Source organism: Doryrhamphus excisus, chromosome 21 (genome assembly GCF_030265055.1).
Source record: "Doryrhamphus excisus isolate RoL2022-K1 chromosome 21, RoL_Dexc_1.0, whole genome shotgun sequence".
Lineage (NCBI taxonomy): Eukaryota > Metazoa > Chordata > Actinopteri > Syngnathiformes > Syngnathidae > Doryrhamphus > Doryrhamphus excisus.
Window position 1 is genome coordinate 11,781,032 of NC_080486.1, and position 20,212 is coordinate 11,801,243.

Consider the following 20,212-nt stretch of genomic DNA (forward strand, 5'->3'; position numbering starts at 1 on the left):
AAGTAAGCGGCTGTGATAAGTTTTGCCTGGAAGATAAAGCAGCAAGCCCCACGTTTCTATTTAGCATTGCAATGAGCTACGCTCTCGGGCGCCAATGTACTCTTATGCACCCTTTACTCGCTCGGCGGAGGCCCCAGTCGACTTTTTAAACAGTACATTCACACCATCGTCAGGCTGCAGTTATACAACATATGAAAGTATAGAATAGAAATATCCATGCGGTAGTGTGGGAGGTAATCTGATTAAAAAAAAAAAATGATTCATTTGACCCTTTCTCATAGTCAGATGATTACATCTTCCATAATGAGGAAATAATATGAAGAATAATGGCTCATTGGTGCTCATGAAACACACTGGCGACTCTCACGTGTGCTCTTATTGGCTGCATTGGACTATTAATAGGATTTCTCTTGCTCTTGGCTCAGGTCTATTTGCTTGGAATGTGGGATTCTAACCTGAAAACAGTCTAGCTAGCCCTCGGCTTTATCGTTATCATGTCCTCTTTTTAGGACACGGTTCTGCAATTAATAATGCAACAGTATAGAATAAGATATGCCATTATTAGTCTGGATAATTCTGGAGTAAAACGAGCTCTATTTTGTAAACAGAAGCCTTTCACACAGGGATACCGCAAAATACCTGCATCATATTTGTGCATGTGGGATCTACAAACACAAACACACAAGAAGACTTCCGTGAACGTTGCTTTCAATGGGTGCGGAAAAGGAAAAATTGCATACATAAGGTACTTTCACACAGGCGCCGTCCCGCCTCTGTTACAGCTCAGATATCATAGCCGATACCAGACAATTGACAGGCTGATTTTGGAACGCTCGAGCGAGATATGTCAGACAGGGATCCCGCAAACTTCTCGCCCACATTTGTGCAAAATCCGTATCAGAGCAGTAAAAGAGGTGGGACAGCTCCTGTGTGATAGCATCCGCTGTGAAGTGTTGACTCACTTCTACCACTATGTTGTGTTCTAAGCATGTACATGTACGTCTGGAGTCAATAACATCACATATTAAAAATTATCCGACAGGGATTCCACAAACTTTTTGCCCACATTTGTGCAAAATCTGAATCAAAGCAGTAAAAGAGGTGGGACAGCTCCTGTGTGATAGCATCCGCTGTGAAGTGTTGACTCACTTCTCCCACCATGTTGTGTTGTAATCATGTACATGTACATCAGGAGTCAATACCATCACATATCAAATTATCTGACAGGGATTCTGTGTTCTGTGTGAAATGGGAATAAATAGCAACTCCAAAAGTCCCGACATGTAAGCAAGTCTGCCTCCAACAAGCAAACATTGCTCCATCACTGATGAAGTCGAGGGCAATCTGAGCAGAAGCGGCGCTTTTGAATAATTAACGGCATCGTAATTGGTTCTGTTAATAATGGAGCGTGCACGTCACTCACGCAGAAGTATTGCACTTGTTTTGGCGCGCTCCGCTCGGCTTGCTAATACACGACTGCGACAAACTCCTCTTGATTTATATTTTATGGCGCTGTAATTAATGCAAACTACCCGGCAGCTTTATGAATCTTCTCTAATCACCCTGAAAGACACTTTTTATTGTTCCTGCAGGGGAGCACCGGCAGTAAGCTAACCCCCAGCACTCCTGGTAAAGGTAATGTTGAGACTTTGGCTTCTTTTAATTGGAGGGCAGCAGAGTGATGAGTGTTCCTCCAACATGTTCCTTGACAATTATGTTGCCAGGCTGCGAGCGCAAGCGGGCTGGTTGCCATGTATGAATACACTCACCACTACGCACCATGGGAAGCCCCTATTAGTCCATCAAACAAAGCAGTGCACTTGAATTATATATAAAAAAAAAAACAAATATTTCAAACGTTAACGACAGTCGTTAAGATTGAATGGAGTGGAGGCTCCGCCCGTCACCCTCGTTAGTGTTCCATTCAGATGTAACAATGGCCATCGATGTACCTGCATGTACATTTCTGTCCTCAAAAGACTACTGCTAACCACTGCTAAGCGGCTGCACACAAAAGGGTGACAATTCGTCAAAAAGCACACAAGTACAAATAATTAAGTCTAAAATATTAAACCCTGGTTGCACGGCGGACGAGTGGTTAGCGCACAGGCCTCACAGCTCGGATACCTGAGTTCAATTCCACCCTCGGCCATCTCTGTGTGGAGTTTGCATGTTCTCCCTGTGCAATGCTTAAAATGTATCTTTTAGTTGGGAACTGATATTTTTCAGAAACTTAATTGTTGATTGGTGACTCCAAATTGTCCATAGGTATGAATGGTGTAAATTAAATTATGCTTAAAATGTATCTTTTAGTTGGGAACTGATATTTTCCAGAAACTTAATTGTTCATTGGCGACTCCAAATTGTCCATAGGTATGAATGGTGTGAATGAAATTATGCTTAAAATGTATCTTGTAGTTGGGAACTGATATTTTCCAGAAACATAATTGTTAATTGGTGACTCCAAATTGTCCATACGTATGAATGGTGTGAATTAAATTATGCTTAAAATGCATCTTTTAGTTGGGAACTGATATTTTCCAGAAACTTAATTGTTAATTGGTGGCTCCAAATTGTCCATAGGTATGAATGTGAGTGTGAATGGTTGTTTGTCTATATGTGTCCTGTGATTGGCTGGCCACCAGTCCAGGGTGTACCCCGCCTCTCGCCCCAAGACAGCTGGGATAGGCTCCAGCACCCCTTGTGACCCTTGCGATGATAAGCGGTAGAAAATGAATGAATGAATTAGCATTAGCGGGGTTAGGAAAACTTCGCGTTAAAGAGAACTCGCCTCCAAATGTGTGTACATACGTAAGTGATGAGAACAAACGGTAATGACGAGAACCTGGCGGGGCAGCGTCACCCTTCGCCCTCTCGGGATCCCAAACGCGCTTGATTGCGCCTGCGAACGATTAAAGCCAATAAAGGTTAACTGCCGGGGGCGACCTTTTACCTCCTCAACTGACGACGGTCGGTGATGGATGAATGTGTGCTCATACGTTTGATTCCACTTACTACTCTTTTCTTTATTTACTTTCATGTTAGCGAGCCATTGCAACACAAGCGACCTTTAGGCTGGCGGTGGAAGTAGTGCTTTGGAAAATAAGGACAGTTTTTTTTTTTTGGGGGGGGGGGGGGGGATTTATGACATCTTAAAATAAAGTGCAGCATCTGATTTCAACCAGAAGGGGCGCTGTTGTTGATTGAGCTGATGCTAAAATGCAACAAAAAGGCCCAACGCACAGCTGCCACAACTCTAGCTTAAAATCAAATGTGTAGCGAAGCCTGGCTCAGGAGGGATTTTCCTCAAATTACTACATTTTTATATTCGGGTTAATGTCAATAGTCCGATTTCTGAAACTGTGTCATGTGACCAAAAACCGCCTCCATGCAATGCACCTCATTTCCACTTCCTGTATCCAACAACAGCAGCATAATAACAGCAGATAATAAATGCTTTTGCTAGTACTTTGGTGCTAGTACCGACCCACCACCTGTACTTTGCCATCCATAGCCTGCCAACATCCACCAACACCCTTCTGGACACTTTGGATGAAGATGCCTGCGTACAAAAACTGCTACGTTTAATTTCTCGCTCACGTTCTGACGGATTTTGCATTACTTTCACAACACTAGCGTGTTTTCAAGTAGTTGCAAAGATACTACAAATTAATATTCCTGTCCTAATAGACATATACATGACCCTGTACCGAAGCGTGTTTATTGCTAATGTTGTGGTTATTTGACTGCATGGAAACATACTCAAAGATGGCATGAAACTTCAAAAAGACTAGTCGGGCTCCATACTTGTAGCTAATAAATAAAACACTATTAAGCATGTTTTTCTGTTGCAGATGTGCCGCAGCATCAGACGGTTGTCTCTCTGCAATCGTCATTGGTTATCAGCCCATGAAAAAAAAAAAAAAAAAAAAGTTATCAAAAGTCTAATTATGCATATCATAGAGGAGGCCACAAACAGATGGCTCCCTCTTTTAAGGGGGGGGGGGGGGTACGCAGCCTTTGTTTTATTATGATGATGTTTTTCAACACTTAAACCTTCATATTTCCCTTTTAGTAGCACAGCAAGTATAAGCTGCAGAGAGATGGATAGATGGATGCACATAAAGAAGGGAGATGGGTCATTTACTATGGAGACATGACATTGATCTTCTCTCTTTGGGGTTAGTTGGGGGGGTGGATGGAGGGGGTGATGTATGCTCCAGCTGCCTGCACAACAGTGACCCCTGGTGGACACCAGCAGTTCAAAGAGAGTGTTCTTCTCCCCCCCCGTTTTGCTGAATGATGATGGTTTTTGTCATCATGTGACTTTTTCCCTCGCAGCTCATTTGCATATTATCTAGCAGCAAAGTGGTCCTCCCATGCCACTTGGCTGCTTTAGAACACAAAGATGCTGCGTGACGAAATGACTCTTCACTTTTTTTTTTTTTTTTTTTTTTTACAAAGCTCAATGCAAATCATTCATAATTGCGCAATGGCTAAGAAATGTATTTGCGCTAAGACAACACGCTACGTTTATGCTAAACCCCCGCCCGCCTCCGACGCTTTGATTTGTGCATGTGAAGGCAACTCGACTAATCATCGCTTTCGCCCCGACTTCTTCGCCGACCCGCTCTTTCATCACCGTGCCCTTCCTGTTGTGCAAAGATTTATGCAGACCTGAGGACCGGCATGCATAATGTATGCCCCAGGATGAATATATCACTATCAATAAATAAAATTGGAAGCCGTCATCCTCGCTAAATGTGCCCGCTAAACTGACAGCACGCCGGGACAAAACTTACATCCTAAAGGTGCCTTATTAGAATACTTTTCAGCAATTTGAAATAAATGTCAGGGCTCCCATAAGAGTGTGTTGTCCAAAATCTGGCCTTTAAGGTGAAATTCCGATAAACAATAGTTGGCAGGGCTTTATTTTAAGACGTGTAGCAAAGCCTGAGTAAGGAGTTATTTTTCGTCCATGACAACCCACAACTTCAAAAGCAAAACAAACTCATTTTCAGAGCATAGAAAACCTTCCAAGACCTTCTAAATAAATTTTTTAACATGATTAGAGCCCTCTTGGCATGACATAACACCCCTATAGTTACCTTTACATTCTTATTACACAATATACTTGAATTATAAGAGTAAATTAGCCATTTACGACACTTGCTAGTGTGTGTTGCTGTAAATGTGTTTCCGGCAACATCCAATTCCGAGTCCTGAACGACCCTAAAAGACCCAACTTAACGACATGGATACGATACCACCGCCCCGGTTAGACTAGCATCAGGGAGTATCATGTGGTTGCAGAACAGCTTCCATGATGCGGCCCTCCCTGTGGGACTGCACCCCCTCACCCCCCCACCATCCGTACTCCCTTTCTGATGGCGTCTCAGCTGGCTTTTAACCCCCCCCCCGCACGCCAGATGGAGGGAAGGTGAGACAGAAGAAGCAGGGGCGGCGGTGGCGAACAGGGGATGTGCGAATGAAATCAGTTGGAAATGCGACCCGCCGCCCTCGCCTACCAAACACCCCCCCCCCCCCCACTCCAGTCCCCCTTCATTTGATGGCAGGTGGAAGCAAGCCGACACCGACCACACCAGCAAAGCCCTTAAAAGGTAATTGAGCCTTCCAGCCCACACTGCTAATTTGTGTGGCTCGGCCCACTAGCCAGCAGTGTGACAAAAACACAAGGGAGGAATGACTCCCTCGGACACAATGCGTTAATTGGCTCCCTGCAGTGACAGCCATAAGAAAGGTTGAAGCTATATAGCAATATAAGGGAGAGGGGGGGGCGGTATGGAGTTGGATTACCAGAAAAAGACACGGTCAGGAAAACGATAATGGTTCGTCCCTGCAGTCAAATATTTCACTTCTGCCCCAGCCTCATCTGCAGAATGATAATCTCACAGCCATGTTGTGCAACAATGGACGCCATTAGGATGAAGAATGATTGCAACGAGGAAGGGGTCAGAAAAAAACAGCATCGGGTAGTCGCTGGCGTTGGATTAGCGGCTGTTTGTGTGCGGCCGTGACATAATTGAAAGATAACCGCAGTGTGGCGGCGAAGGCTTGCTTGAGCGCCACCCCTGGCCCTGCTTTAAATTCACCTGCGGGATTTGATTTCTTCAAATGCCAACGCTGCTGGAAATGAACTATTTGTCCGTGGGGCTGAGGGGGGCTGGGGGGTTGGGAATTATGAGCCCGCCCATGAATCACCTTCATCACCTGGAGGCGGCCTTCAGCCTTGCTAATATCCCTATCTCCTCACTTTCTCAATCAATAAGCGAGCGACGCCCTTGGAAAAGTCAAAATATGATATTGGCGGGATGGCGCTCGGCGGGGCCCGTCTCAATCAGATTAACACGCCGGGAAGATTTCAATACCTGTCGCTCTTATCGTGGAGACGGCGATGCTGCAACAACACACAGCTTGCTGCATAATAACAGCAGCTCTGCTACAACAACAACTACTACTTTGTCAGATCCTTTTCAGCTGACTGGCACCAGACTAGATCATGGAAAGATCTCCTTGATCAGAACCTGCGGCCCACAGGACGTTTGTGGCCCACCGGGGGCCCTGTTCGCCATCAAAGATTAGCTAGTGAGGACTCAGAATACGACATTTAAGCCGAGGTACATACCATAAAATTGAGGCAAATACTGAACTCTGAACTTAAACCCGAGGTAGGGACTGAACCATGACGGGCCGAATGGTGACCCCAAAACCGGGGTACATGGCGAACCTTGAAAAACCGAGGTTGGTATTGAACCACGCCCGACTGAACCATGACCTTAAAACTGTCATTGAAACCAAGGTATGCACCAAACCGTGACTGTATCCAACTGGGATCCAACCATCCACCCACCCACCCACTCATTCATGCAACCATCCACCCACTCATCCACCCATCCATCCACCCACACACCCATCCAACCATCTGTTCATCCTTCCATCCAACCATCCACCCACTCATCCATCCAACCATCCACCCATTCATCCATCCAACCATCCACCCACCCATTCATTCATCCATCCAACCATCCACCCACACAACCATCCAACCATCCACCCATTCATCCACCCACCCACCCATTCATCCATCCAACCATCCACCCAGACACCCATCCAACCATCCGTTCATCCTTCCATCCACCCATTCATCCATCCACCCACCCATTCATCCATCTATCCATCCATCCACCCACACACCCATCCAACCATCCGTTCATCCTTCCATCCACCCATTCATCCATCCATCCACTCGGGTGGGTGGATGAATGGGTGGGTGGGCGGATGGGTACCCACCCATTCATCCATCGACCCGCCCACCCATCCATCCATCCATCCACTCATCCACCCAACCATCCAAACACAAATAAGGCAACTAACTACTATTAACGCTAAACATGTACCGCAAAGCATGCTGGCAGCCGCCATCACTCCCAGATATACTTTAACGACGCAGCCCGATTAGCCTCCTTCAGGCCCGTCGATCCCGTCTTGACCTTTTTTCCAACCATCAGTCCACAGCTCCGCAGTTTGCTGCGATTATTTATTTTTTCACGTCAGTCATGGAATGACGGCTGGCCGAGCCTCCTCCCCAGCCGGCGGCGCTCATATGGATTGGTGCATGGCCAAATCCTCAGCTTTACAGTAGTGATTATAATTGATTATGCGGATCCGCACCGGATAAACTGAAAAGCCAGTTTTTTTTTTTTTCCTCTCTCGCCGTATAATTAAAGCGATGCACGGATACTGCGGCTAAAACACGATTTCTCCTAAATCACAATCTTGTCGCAGCTGTCTCCATTGTGCCAAATGCATCCTCAGTGATGTCAAGGCATTAATTGGCACTATTAATGCTAGTCGCTAAGTGTTATATACCGATATTAGCCACAGCGTCATTAACGCTGTCAAAGCCTGACGCCGTTTAAACACGCCGGTGTGTGTTTATGTTCCCCCGCGCAGTCGTTCATCACACACTTTGTCACCCAGCGTGACAAAAGATACAACAAGCCACCGCCTGGCATCCATGATTCACACCCCAGTGAGGAGGGGGCAGGGGGGGGGGGGGGGCACAGAGGGTGACTAACTAGGTCCTCCAAGGCGCCAGATGCCAGTGATCCATCTTGATGAAGCTGGGACTCCATGTCTCCCAACCTGCTGCCTAATGACCCTTTGCCTCCTTTTTCTTTAGCCATTAGATGACATCATGCTAACGCCAAAGCACGGATGGCGAGAACGAGCGGAACGTTTGACATCGGAAATGCTGAAGTCGGAAGAATTCTCAAATGAAAGGAGAAAGAAAGTCCCGAATGAGCCAAATGTTTTGATGTTGGAACCTGCTGAGAAATGTGGAACGACATCCAAGTCTCCATTCATCTCAGCGGGGACTTTTTGGGCCAGGAAATGTGGAATTTCAGAAGAAGCTGAGCTTTTTTGGAATGAGAAAAATAAGTACAGTAATGACTCGTTTATCGCCGTTTGTCACTTCCAGACCCGACTGTGATAAGTGAACTTTTGCAAAGTAGATTTCTTGATGGAGGGCATGGCACGGCGGTCTAGTGGTTAGCGCGCAGACCTCACAGCTAGGAGACCAGGGTTCAATTCCACCCTCGGCCATCTCTGTGTGGCGTTTCCATGTTCTCCTCGTGCATGCGTGGGTTTTCTCCGGGTACTCCGGTTTCCTCCCACATTCCAAAAACATGCTTGGTTAATTGGCGACTCCAAATTGTCCATAGGTATGAATGGTGTGAATTAAATCATGCTTAAAATGTACCTTTTAGTTGGGAGCTGATATTTTCCAGAAACTCAACTGTTAATTGGCCACTCCAAATTGTCCATAGGTATGAATGGTGTGAATGAAATTATGCTTAAAATGTATCTTTTAGTTGGGAACTGATATTTTCCAGAAACTCAATTGTTAATTGGCGACTCCAAATTGTCCATAGGTATGAATGGTGTGAATGAAATTATGCTTAAAATTTATTTTTTTAGTTGGGAACTGATATTTTCCAGAATCTTAATTGTTAATTGGCGTCTCCAAATTATCCATAGGTATGAATGTGAGTGTGAATGGTTGTTTGTCGATATGTGCCCTGTGATTGGCTGGCCACCAGTCCAGGGTGTACCCCACCTCTTGCCCCAAAACAGCTGGGATAGGCTCCAGCACCCCTCATGAGGATAAGTGGTAGAAAATGAATTAATTTTTTGATAGAGTAATATAATAATAACGGTATGAGTCCCAAATTTCCTGACAAAAAATTAGACTTAGGAACGGAATTCATTCTTAACCGGTGGACCACCTGTAGTGATAGTAAATGTAACAACATTACGTAACGTAGCTAACATGAGACAAGAACAGGATTTAGTGTGAGCACCTCGGAGACTAATGCTCATTAGCGCCGCCGATTTGAATATTCACGCCCTACTTGTTTATTTCGAGCAGCAAAAATGCCTCTTTGCCTTAACAAGCAGCTTTTTGAAGTTGCTGCAAACACAAGAAGACTGTCGGACAAGTGTAAAGCTCCTGGAAAGAGAATCATTAAAAATGAATTGCTTCACGAGTAAGAGTGTGACTCATCTTCTCGTCTCAGCAGCGCCGCAAAAAGAATTGGTGAAAGCGATCTGGGAAAGCGGGCAGTAATGAAAATGTCGCCCATGTAAATACAAGCCCGTGTCGACTATAATTACATTTCAAATCCACTATGGCGAAAAAGTCGCAGGCTGGATCTTAATAACTTCCCTCGTAAATCAATTTCAATTTCTCATTCAGCGTGACGGCAACAAGCGGATCGATGGGGTCGGATTTGCTTTAAAAAACACAGCAGCGGGCGCGAGTGACTTGTGCGTACTTTTTAAAAGCTGAATGTCTTTATTCCTCGCCGCCGATAAAAGATCACTTTCTCGGACTAGCGGGGCCAACCTGACTGAACGAGCGAGTGTGTCCAATAACAGACATACCCTTAAATGAATAACTGACAGTGTCAATCAATCAATCTGATTATATTGTGTGTCAACCAATCCAAACAGGTGGTTCATAATCTACTGCTCTTATCCTGCGAGGCTCGCTTCCCGTTTATTTCCCACATGCGGTGGCAACGTGACGCCGACTGTCCAACCAACTCGGGTCTCAAACTCAAACCGGAAACACATTTCAACCAAGTGACTAACTTGTCAACAAATATGACAGGAAGCTGTCACAAGCCAGAGTTTTGGAAGGCCAAAAGTAATAAAAAAATAATACTAAATATAAAATTACAATACTGTGACCGGAGTTGCCCATGAGGCGCTCAGAGGCACATCGGAAGCGGCAGGAGGTCTTCTTCACCGTGTCATAAAACCATCACAGGTAGAAGAAAACGAATACTATAACTGGATGGTCGGCAACGACTATGTTAACTTTTCACAAGTATTTACAAAATAGGTGCCGCAAGGCATGCTGGGAGCCAGTATAGTAAAACATTCATTATAAAATAAACTAAATGAATTTGTCATTTGGAAAATTAGGCTGTGGAAAAAGTTATTTACCAGAGTAAAAATATTGTGGGAATACAGCCATAATTACTAGAAAAAAAGAACGTTGAAATTAGAAAAAAATGCTGGAATTTTACAAGAATAAAGTCAAAATATAACAAAAAAAAATAGCTTGAGGAAAAAAATTATTTAACCGGAGTAAAATATTGTGGGAATAAAGCCATAATTACTAGAAAAAGAAAAACGTTGAAATAATTAGGGGGGGAAATGCTGTAATTTTACAAGAATAAAGTCAAAATATAACAAAAAAAATTGCTTGTGGAAAAAGTTATTTTACCAGAGTAAAAATATTGTGGAAATAAAGCCATAATTACTAGAAAAAAGAACATTGAAATAATTAGAAAAAAATGCTGTAATTTTACAAGAATAAAGTCAAAATATAACAAAAATATTGGTTTTGAAAAAAGGTATCTTAAGAGAATAAAGTAAAAATATTATGGGAATAAAGTCATAATTAAGGGAAGAACATTTCGCAGAGAAAAGTCGCTATGGTTGGAAAATAGAGCAAAAACTCCTGCTACTTTTATTGCCCCATACGTGCGATGTAGGGTTATTATCATATATACATACTATATACTGTACATAAAAATGGCGGCTAAATCCCATAAGTGTTTGCGTATGCACACAGCCACCATGATCTATACAGCTTGTTTGATTCCATGCAACAGCGGTCGTAATGAACGCGCGTGGTCAGTCCGGCTCGCCTTCAAATGTGGTCCTCTGTAGCGGAGCCATGTCTTTGTGTGTCGGACATGACAGTTGTACGTGTCAACCACCGAGTCAGGAGAACAGAGACAACCGCTGGCTCCTCTCAGCTCTAATTGGTCCAGCTCTGCAGCACCGTCTCTGACACACAAGACGACCGGCTGCCGGCTGGAAGCGACCAGAAAACATATTTCACGTCACCCGATATCACGTCTCTGTCTTTCCCAGCCAGGATTCTCTCTAACAAAGCAGCCCGAGAGGGGAAGCTTCCTCCACCCTCCTCCTCCACTTTGGCTCAGAAGCAGGAGGAGGAGGAGGAAAGAAGAAGCTAATTACTTGACTAACTCACCATTTGTACACTTGCCGTTTTATAGCGTGCTGCACAACACCGGCTAGCCATTTGTAAAGAGTTACAACCACGACCAGACCCGCCATCTGTTCACTTAATGAAAACATCATAAAAGTGAAAGTGAGCTTGAGCAAACATCGCCACATCATTTATTAGCTTTAGTAACGTAAGGGCGCGCTCGCGTTGCTCTACGGCAATCCTTTTGTTTACCGTGTGTGTCATCACTTCATTACACAACTGCTGGATTCATTGGACTGGTTTCCATTGTTTCCTTTCCAGCCCACAGCGACATGTTTTTACTTTTTTATTAGCCTTCCTGCGTATTCATTCATTCATTCATTTCCTACCACTTATCCTCACGAGGCTCGCTGGAGCCTATCCCAGCTGTCTTGGGCCGAGAGGCGGGGTACACCCTGGACTGGTGGCCAGCCAATCACAGGGCACATATAGACAAACAACCATTCACACTCACATTCATACCTATGGACAATTTGGAGTCACAAATTAACAATTAAGTTTCTGGAAAATATCCGTTCCCAACTAAAAGATACATTTTAAGCATAATTTCATTCACACCATTCATACTTACGGACAATTTGGAGTCGCTAATTAACCTAGCATGTTTTTGCAATGGAACCCATGCGTGCACGGGTAGAACATGCACCAGAACTCCACAACAGAGATGGCCGAGGGTGGAATTGAACTAGCTGTGTGACCTGTGCGCTAACCACTCCTCCACCGTGCAACCCCTTCTGCATATTTTTTGTTTTTTTTAGTCTCAGTAAATCATACTGTTTTGTGGTTGAATACAGCCTACTAGATATTTCATATTCAGCTCACTTCCTGTCCGCCACTCTCTTCTCCCCCTTGGGAAAACATTTATGGCAACACGCAGGAGCATGACTATGATTTACAGTGTCTTATTTTCTCTTGTTATGTCTGCTATATTGGATAATAGGAGTGTAAAAGTGACTATAGGGGTGCTATTTCATGTCTAGAGGGCTCTAAAAATTTTAACATTTGTTTTCTATGCTCTAACTATGGAAATATTTCATTTAAAATTAAGGTAAATTAAGATAATTACACTTACCAAGGCCATGAATGAGGGGTTATTGTAAGATCATATAATTATTGTTTAATATAATAATAGTATAATAATTATTATGGCGTTAATTGGACCAGAATTCTGTAAATTGTGGAAACTATAACAAGTTTGTGAAAATGTGGTCTCTGGCCATTTCTCAACAAGTACGCTGCACCACAGAACCGACAGAACCAATGTTGTAAGGAGTGAAACTTGTAAACAATATGTTTAAAGCGCATGCAGAGGCAAAGATGAAGCTGCCGGATGCTTCCCATGCATGATACTTCAAACCACTTGTAGCTGTCCATCAAAACCAAACAAATACTACATCAGGATGTTGCCCACAGCCACAGCTGTTTTTTTTGTTTTGCCCTCACCAGGGTTTACACAAATATCTGTGAAATTCCACCTCTAAAATTGCCCACTCAAGCTGCGTCGCGTCGTCCTAACAAAGCCCCTCCACCGACTCCAGCTGCCAAGCGGCGCTCCCAGATGTTGACTCGACAACGGATGCATCACGCTAGCAAATGGGAGCGGCGGCCCAATTAATGAAGAGCGAGTCCGGTCCACACGGAGCAGCAGCCGGCTTAATAAAGAGAGCCGACTGACTGGTGGAACACCTGTGCACCAAATTGGACTGTGCGCCACTCAGCTTGGGTAAACACCGACTCTGCGGTCCATTTGTCCACGCTTGCGGTTGAAAGGCTGGAAATACGAGGCGGCGGAATTGGAGATGAAACATAACACAGGAAAGGTTTAAGAATCCATCTGTTCTACAAGCCTTTAAATGATTGTCTCATTATTTAAGGCTTGTAAAACAGCAACATGTCATAAGCCGCCACCGCAGTCGTATTTCCGTTTATTTGACTGCCACTTTATCTGTGCGTGCACCTTTCAAGCGCTTTCAGCCGCGTGTAAATCTTGTTGGTTACGTGCGAGCCGCTGAGAGGCACAAACTGGGAGAGACGATGAAATGTTTGCTATCAAAAGACGGCAACCTTGCACGGTCGGTATGCTATTAGCAGTTATTGTTTGTTATGCACCGAGGGTATTTCAGCAATATTGTTCACTCATATTTAAGAGCTGTGCAGCTCCAAGTCACATATCCATATTGGACTCAAAAACAGTATATTATTGTTTTTACACTTCTATACTCCGAACATTGGTTAACGTCGTATTTCGCTTGTACAACAGACACAAACAATGCACAACGATGAGCCAATTCAAGAAACAATACAATCGGTTGATGTTTGCTAAATACAAGGATGAAGAGTCATGATGAAGTCTTGAACCAGTCATGATGTGCTATATATTATATATACTGTAGTATGTATATATACGATATTGACAGTTACCCATTATGTCATTGTATGGTCAAATCACCTTGTACTTTTAAAATTAAATAATTTAAATAAATTAAATTTAATTTTAATAAATTAAATAATTTAATAAAATTAAATAAAATTCAAATAAATTAAATAAAAACTATATTAAGAAAGCAGGAAGTTACTATGGTACCCATTATGTCATTGTATGGTCATATCACCTTGTACTTTTAAAATTAAATAATTTAAATAAATTTAATTTAATTTTAATAAATTAAATAATTTTATACAATTAAATAAATTAAAATAAATTCTATAAAAACTATATTAAAAAAGCAGGAAGTTACTATGGTACCCATTATGTCATTGTGTGGTCATATCACCTCGTACTTTTAAAATTAAATTATTAAATTAAATAATTCAAATACATTTAATTAAATTTTAATAAATTAAATAATTTAATAAAATTCAATCAAATTAAAATAAATTAAATAAAAACTATATTAAGAAAGCAGGAAGTTACTATGGTACCCATTATGTCATTGTATGGTCATATCACCGCGTACTTCGGTACTGGACAAAAAAAACAAATATTAGGAAAGCAGGAAGTGAACAAATGTAACAGTTACTGATTGTAAAAGTACCAGATGGAGGGGTAGGATTTAATAAGCTTTGCTTCTTCCTACTCCTTTTGGACATGTGGAACTGTGAACTGATTATGGGATGCATTCAATTGTAATCTGATGCATGTTCAAATGAAATTAAACCATTACCATTACTATTATTTCCTACAGGACAAAGTAGGACTAGAACTAGAACTAAGCCAAGTAGAAATGGAAGCAGACCGGAGGTGAGCGAGAGTCAACAGCGGCTGAAAGTAAGTCGACTGGTGAAAGCTCCTCAGGAGCGGAGCACGGGATTGGAACGCTGGCTCCAACCAGCGGACAATAAGATTAGCCAAAGGCAATTAAACTTTGGATGGGGAGTGGGGGGGGGGGTTGTCTTGAGAAACCCCCCCCCCCACCCACCCCTTTTCATCCTCACCTTCCCGGCAGCCCATTGTCACATGATTAACTCCCAAGCACCAATCTGTGGCGGTGATGGGGAACAAAACATCCGCTAATCACCACAATCGCGACTGGGAGCGGCGCTCCGGCAGCTCCATCATGTGAGCGATGAGCCTACAGCTTCTGGTGGTGAGGAGCCGAGGTGCTGCACGGTTGCCATGGCGCTCCATCACCATGTGACGAGCAGGCACCGTCCTCGCCGTGCGTGACGGATCTGGATGTTCTCGTGGCGGGATTGGATCAATCCATATTTGATGCGAACGGCCCACCCTCTACGTGCATCCCCTCCGCATGACAATGCAATTATCACCATTTCAAACATCTCTTCAACTTCAACACGCTTAATTATGACGTGTCGCTGATGAGCTAATGACTCGCTCCCCAACCCCCACTCCCCCCCTCCCGTGCACACATTTTATAGCAATTTCATTTTACAATAAACCCTAATTATCCAAATGAGCAAAAGCCAATTGCTGAATACTTAATAAATCTGGGATAATCCCGCAGCAATCACTTTAGATCCACATCGCTTTGTAGCAAAGGTAGAGATGTGCCGTAATGACGCCCATTTCCAACGCACTCAGAGGCTAATTAGTGTATTTATTTGGAATCACGGCCCGAGACCACTGTGACCCACACCTCTGATTGGCTGAGCTCTTTCCCTGTGCATCATGTGACAGATGGACCACAGTTGGGATGGACATTATCCAAAACAATCCTTTAAAGACAGCAGCATTATTATTTCTTCTTATACTCAGTGGTAGGCCGTGTATTCGGTACCCGGGCGTTCAGTGATGGGGGCGCGGGGGACCTAATCCACCTCTTTATACTGCCATCATTTCACTATGATTATATTGTTACACATGTGGTATTACAGAATGGGAGTAGATATTAAAATTATTAAAAAAAAAAAAAAAAAAAAAACCTTAAACTGTATTATAGAAAGCAGGAAGTGAACAAATGTAACAGTTACTGATTGTAAAAGTACAAGATGGAGGGGTAGGATTTAATAAGCTTTGCTTCTTCCTACTCCTTTCGGACATGCGGAACTGTGAACTGATTATGTGATGCATTCAATTGTAATCTGATGCATGTTCAAATGAAATAAAACCATTACCATTACCATGATTTCCTACAGGACAAAGTTGGACTAGAACTAGAACTAAGCTAAGCTAGCTACCGATACCGAAATCAAGCAATACTGATGTAGGCAGCAGCAAAATGGTCATTAAAAAAAAAAAAAAACTAATACTCAAGTATAATATATAACCAGTCGTGATGTGCTATATATATATAACTATATTGACAGTTACTATGGTACCCATTATGTCATTGTATGGTCATATCACCTTGTACTTTGGTACATGACCAAAAAAAACTATATTAGGAAAGCAGGAAGTGAACAAATGTAACAGTTACTGATTGTAAAAGTACCAGATGGAGGGGTAGGATTTAATAAGCTTTGCTTCTTCCTACTCCATTCGGACATGTGGAACTGTGAACTGATTATGTGATGCATTCAATTGTAATCTGATGCATGTTCAAATGAAATTAAACCATTATCATAACGAGATATCAGCCCTTCATCTTCCAATACGTGCATCCGGATATCCTCGGTTAGAGCCTATATAAACTCCAACAGAACTGGAATATGCTATCTGAAAAGTTATTCAATAGTGAATCCCCAAAGTTTTAACCTGAAACTCTTTTGCCAAACCAACAGAAATGTTTGACACATTTTTTTTATTTATTGCATTGCGGTGTTTCTCAGCGTGACACGCTCGCTGTGCTAAATCCCAACAAACCATCTTTATTTTTATTTCTTTTCACCCTCCCCTTCGCTCTGGCTGGAGGCAGCTACAAAAAGAAGAAGACGATGCTGAAGCCTGCTTTACAGAAATATCAAAATAAAGTGTCCAGGAGTCATAGCGAGGGCACGTTTGGACACGCGTTGGATGCAGTGGCAGTGATGGATGGCGTCTAATGTGCGGCTGATTTATTTGTTTGTGTCGCCTCCAATAAGAAGATTAGATCAACAATAACCGCGTGATTGGATCGTTAGCTTGCTTGCAAGCTAACAACGTGGATCATCAGTAATGCGTTTGATTACGCTTTTTTTGGCCTTAGACGGCATGGGGGTGGGCGGTGGGCGTGGGGGGGGCATGTATCGCCTCATCTTGAGCAAGATTCAATCTCGAAAGACAATCCACTTGTGTTCCATGCCGTCAATAGCTGCTGTTGCTAGGAGATGCTAGCCCTCCCTCCGCCCTTGCATTATTATATTACCTGAGCAATTAAAGCGCTTGAATGAAAGAAGTCGTGTGGAAAAGAAAAAAAGAACAAAAAAAATGAGGTCAAATAAATGCATGCTCTTCTGGAACGTTCCGTCTGATTCAGGTGGGCCTCACAGATTGTCAAAGATGTTGGCACCATCACGGACGGGATACAGGGAAGCAGAAACCAATTAAGCCTGCGCCTAGTATGACTGTCTTTCCCTCTGGGGGTCTTTGTGCCGCAATAAGTTCCTAATTGCTCGCTACTTTTTTTTTTTTTTTTTTTTTTAATCGAAGCAGGAGGAGGAGAGCACTCGATTTAATGAACGACGTTAACCAGGATTTCAGATCTTGTGTCACCTTGCAGATGGCTGCCGTTTGTTTAAAAAAGTTTTAAAATGTATTTACAGGTTGTGGCGGACCTTATATGATCATTTTGGTATGCTAATTATGCTAAAGTACTAGCCACATGCTAACACCTCGCATAATAGTATTTATTTTTTTATGCACTAGGTTTACACATGAAAATAGCTAAAATGCTAACATTAGCATATTAGTTTATTTCACAATACCAAAATCTTAACATGCTAATATCTAGTGTGTTAACACCAACCTGAAAACAATGTTATTATCTTTGAAAAAAAAGAAAAGCTAACATGTTAACAGCTAGCATGTTAATGCTGCTAACATGCTAATGGTTAGCATGCTGCATGCTAGCATAACAGCATACACATATGAAAGGCTTAAATGCTAACATTAGCAAGGCAACATGATAACTGAGCATGACAATGTACAAGTTTATACAGTTTAAAAACAGAAATAATGCTAACATGCTAATAGGCAGCATGCTAACACCTATCCTGAAAACAGTGTCTATGTTATTTATCTTTGAAAAAAGGAAAAGCTAACATGTTAACAGCTAGCATGTTCGTGCTGCTAACATGCTGCATGCTAGCATAACAGCATTGACTCTGTAGGTTTACACTTATATAAAAGGCTTAACTGCTAACATTAGCATATTAGCAAGGCTAACATGATAACTGTTAACAAGTTCAGATTGAGCATGACAATGTACAAGTTTATACATTTTAAAGCAGAAGTAATGCTAACATGCTAATGCCTAGTGCTGCTAACATGCTAACTGTTTGCCTGGGTTGAACAGGGAGCCTGCCACCTCGCGAGAAGCTAGCGTATCATTTAGCCAATACAACAACACAGTATCGTGGAGCTGCTCAAGGGATCGAACCATCCATCACCACATGGAAAGGTCAATTTTTACTATTTACATTTCTAAAAATTCTAAAAAATAAGATGCACATGTATTTATGGGATTTAATCTACGTGGAAACCTTACAAACACTTCCTGTGCCACCTTCACATTCAGTCCCCGTCAGACAGAAAATAAAAGACGTGGGTATAAGCCCCGTGTCATAATCCCCACCCGCCCCACCCTCTCCAATCCCAAGTGTTGATTTCTCCTCACACTCCCTGGAATTTCCTCTCGGAGAAATTAGCATTTAGCAATTACACGGTGTCACCAGCGATTCCTATCTTTGTAATGAGAAATGACAGCAGATAGACCAGAGACACCCAGGCTTTGATTTCATCCTCAGCGGGGGGTGGGAGGACGTTCCTGGACGGTACAGTGGAGAGGAGGCGGACGCCATCTTTTAATCAATTAGGTGGGGGGGAAATACAACTTCATAATAAAAGCGCTTGTTGCGTGCCATTTTTCCCCCACCGGGGGCAGTGCCCCGGGAGAGCTGTGTTGAAGCACGAGTGCTTCCATTGAAAAAAGGGTACAAAAGGGTAGCATAGACAAGTTTTTCGAGCTTCCTACAACAAGAACAAGCACCGACACTAATAATCTTCCATGTAGCATAGACTAGCACAGTTTGGCTAATACCCGATAACAAAAAACCAGCTAAAAACTGTATACAAGCATCATTAAATCTGTGTTTTGCCGTCTCTAATTTAAGAAAAACTCCACAATGCGGCACGTGAACACAAAAATAAAGCACACGGAACCAAATCAAGTGAGAAAACAACACGTCCCGACATAGGAATGCAGATGCCAGCTTTACGGCGAGGCTGTAGTATTATCCCCAGCATTAGTTGAGTGTGTATGCATATGGCAGCAAAAGAAAACGTAGCGATAGCATCCAGCACGGCAGATTTGTGGGGGGGCGGGGGGGGGGGGGGGGGGGGGATCAGGGCGTATCTACCGCCTGAGCCGGCAGCGTAGATCACCGCAGCGTCGCTCATTTGTGTCTCACGCCGCCGCACACGTTTTCAAAAACTGACTAAGTACGCCACTCGCATTCATCGCCATGACAACCGTGACCAATTTTTTATTTTTTTTTCCTCTCTCCCTTCCCCGGCGCCGACTGTCGAGCGTGCACATTTGTCATCATGCTGCTTTGCATTGTATGCGAGCGCTACTGTTTACAAATACATGTTGTACCACAAACTTGCAGTAGCGGTATTGAGGATGCTACACGTGTCAATCAAAAGGCATCAATACAAACAACATTCTCATATTGCTCTTATTTTGCATCATCATCCTTCTCCTCGGGCGCTTTAATGCGCGACAAAAGATGGATGGGACACAAATCAACTAAATATGATCGTGATTTACCACCGAACGGAACTGGATTAGGTTTCAAATCCTGTTTGAGCCTGTTGTAAAATAGCCAGGATTTACTTTTGCGTATTATTTATAGATGGAATATTATCAACAGGCTGACGCAGATAGAAGGCTAGCTGGGATAGCTAATTCTGGCTAGAGTGATGTAAACAGATCACAAAATATTAATCATATTTACCGCCGATAAATTGATTTTGGTACCTTCTAATGTATTATTAGC

At 42.9% G+C, this 20,212-nt stretch overlaps 1 protein-coding gene across 1 annotated transcript in view; it reads right to left on the reverse strand.

Moving 5' to 3' along the window:
- Nucleotides 1-20,212, reverse strand: part of LOC131108561 (cadherin-6-like) — a 354,525-nt gene that overhangs the window by 160,953 nt on the left and 173,360 nt on the right. The window lies entirely within an intron of this gene.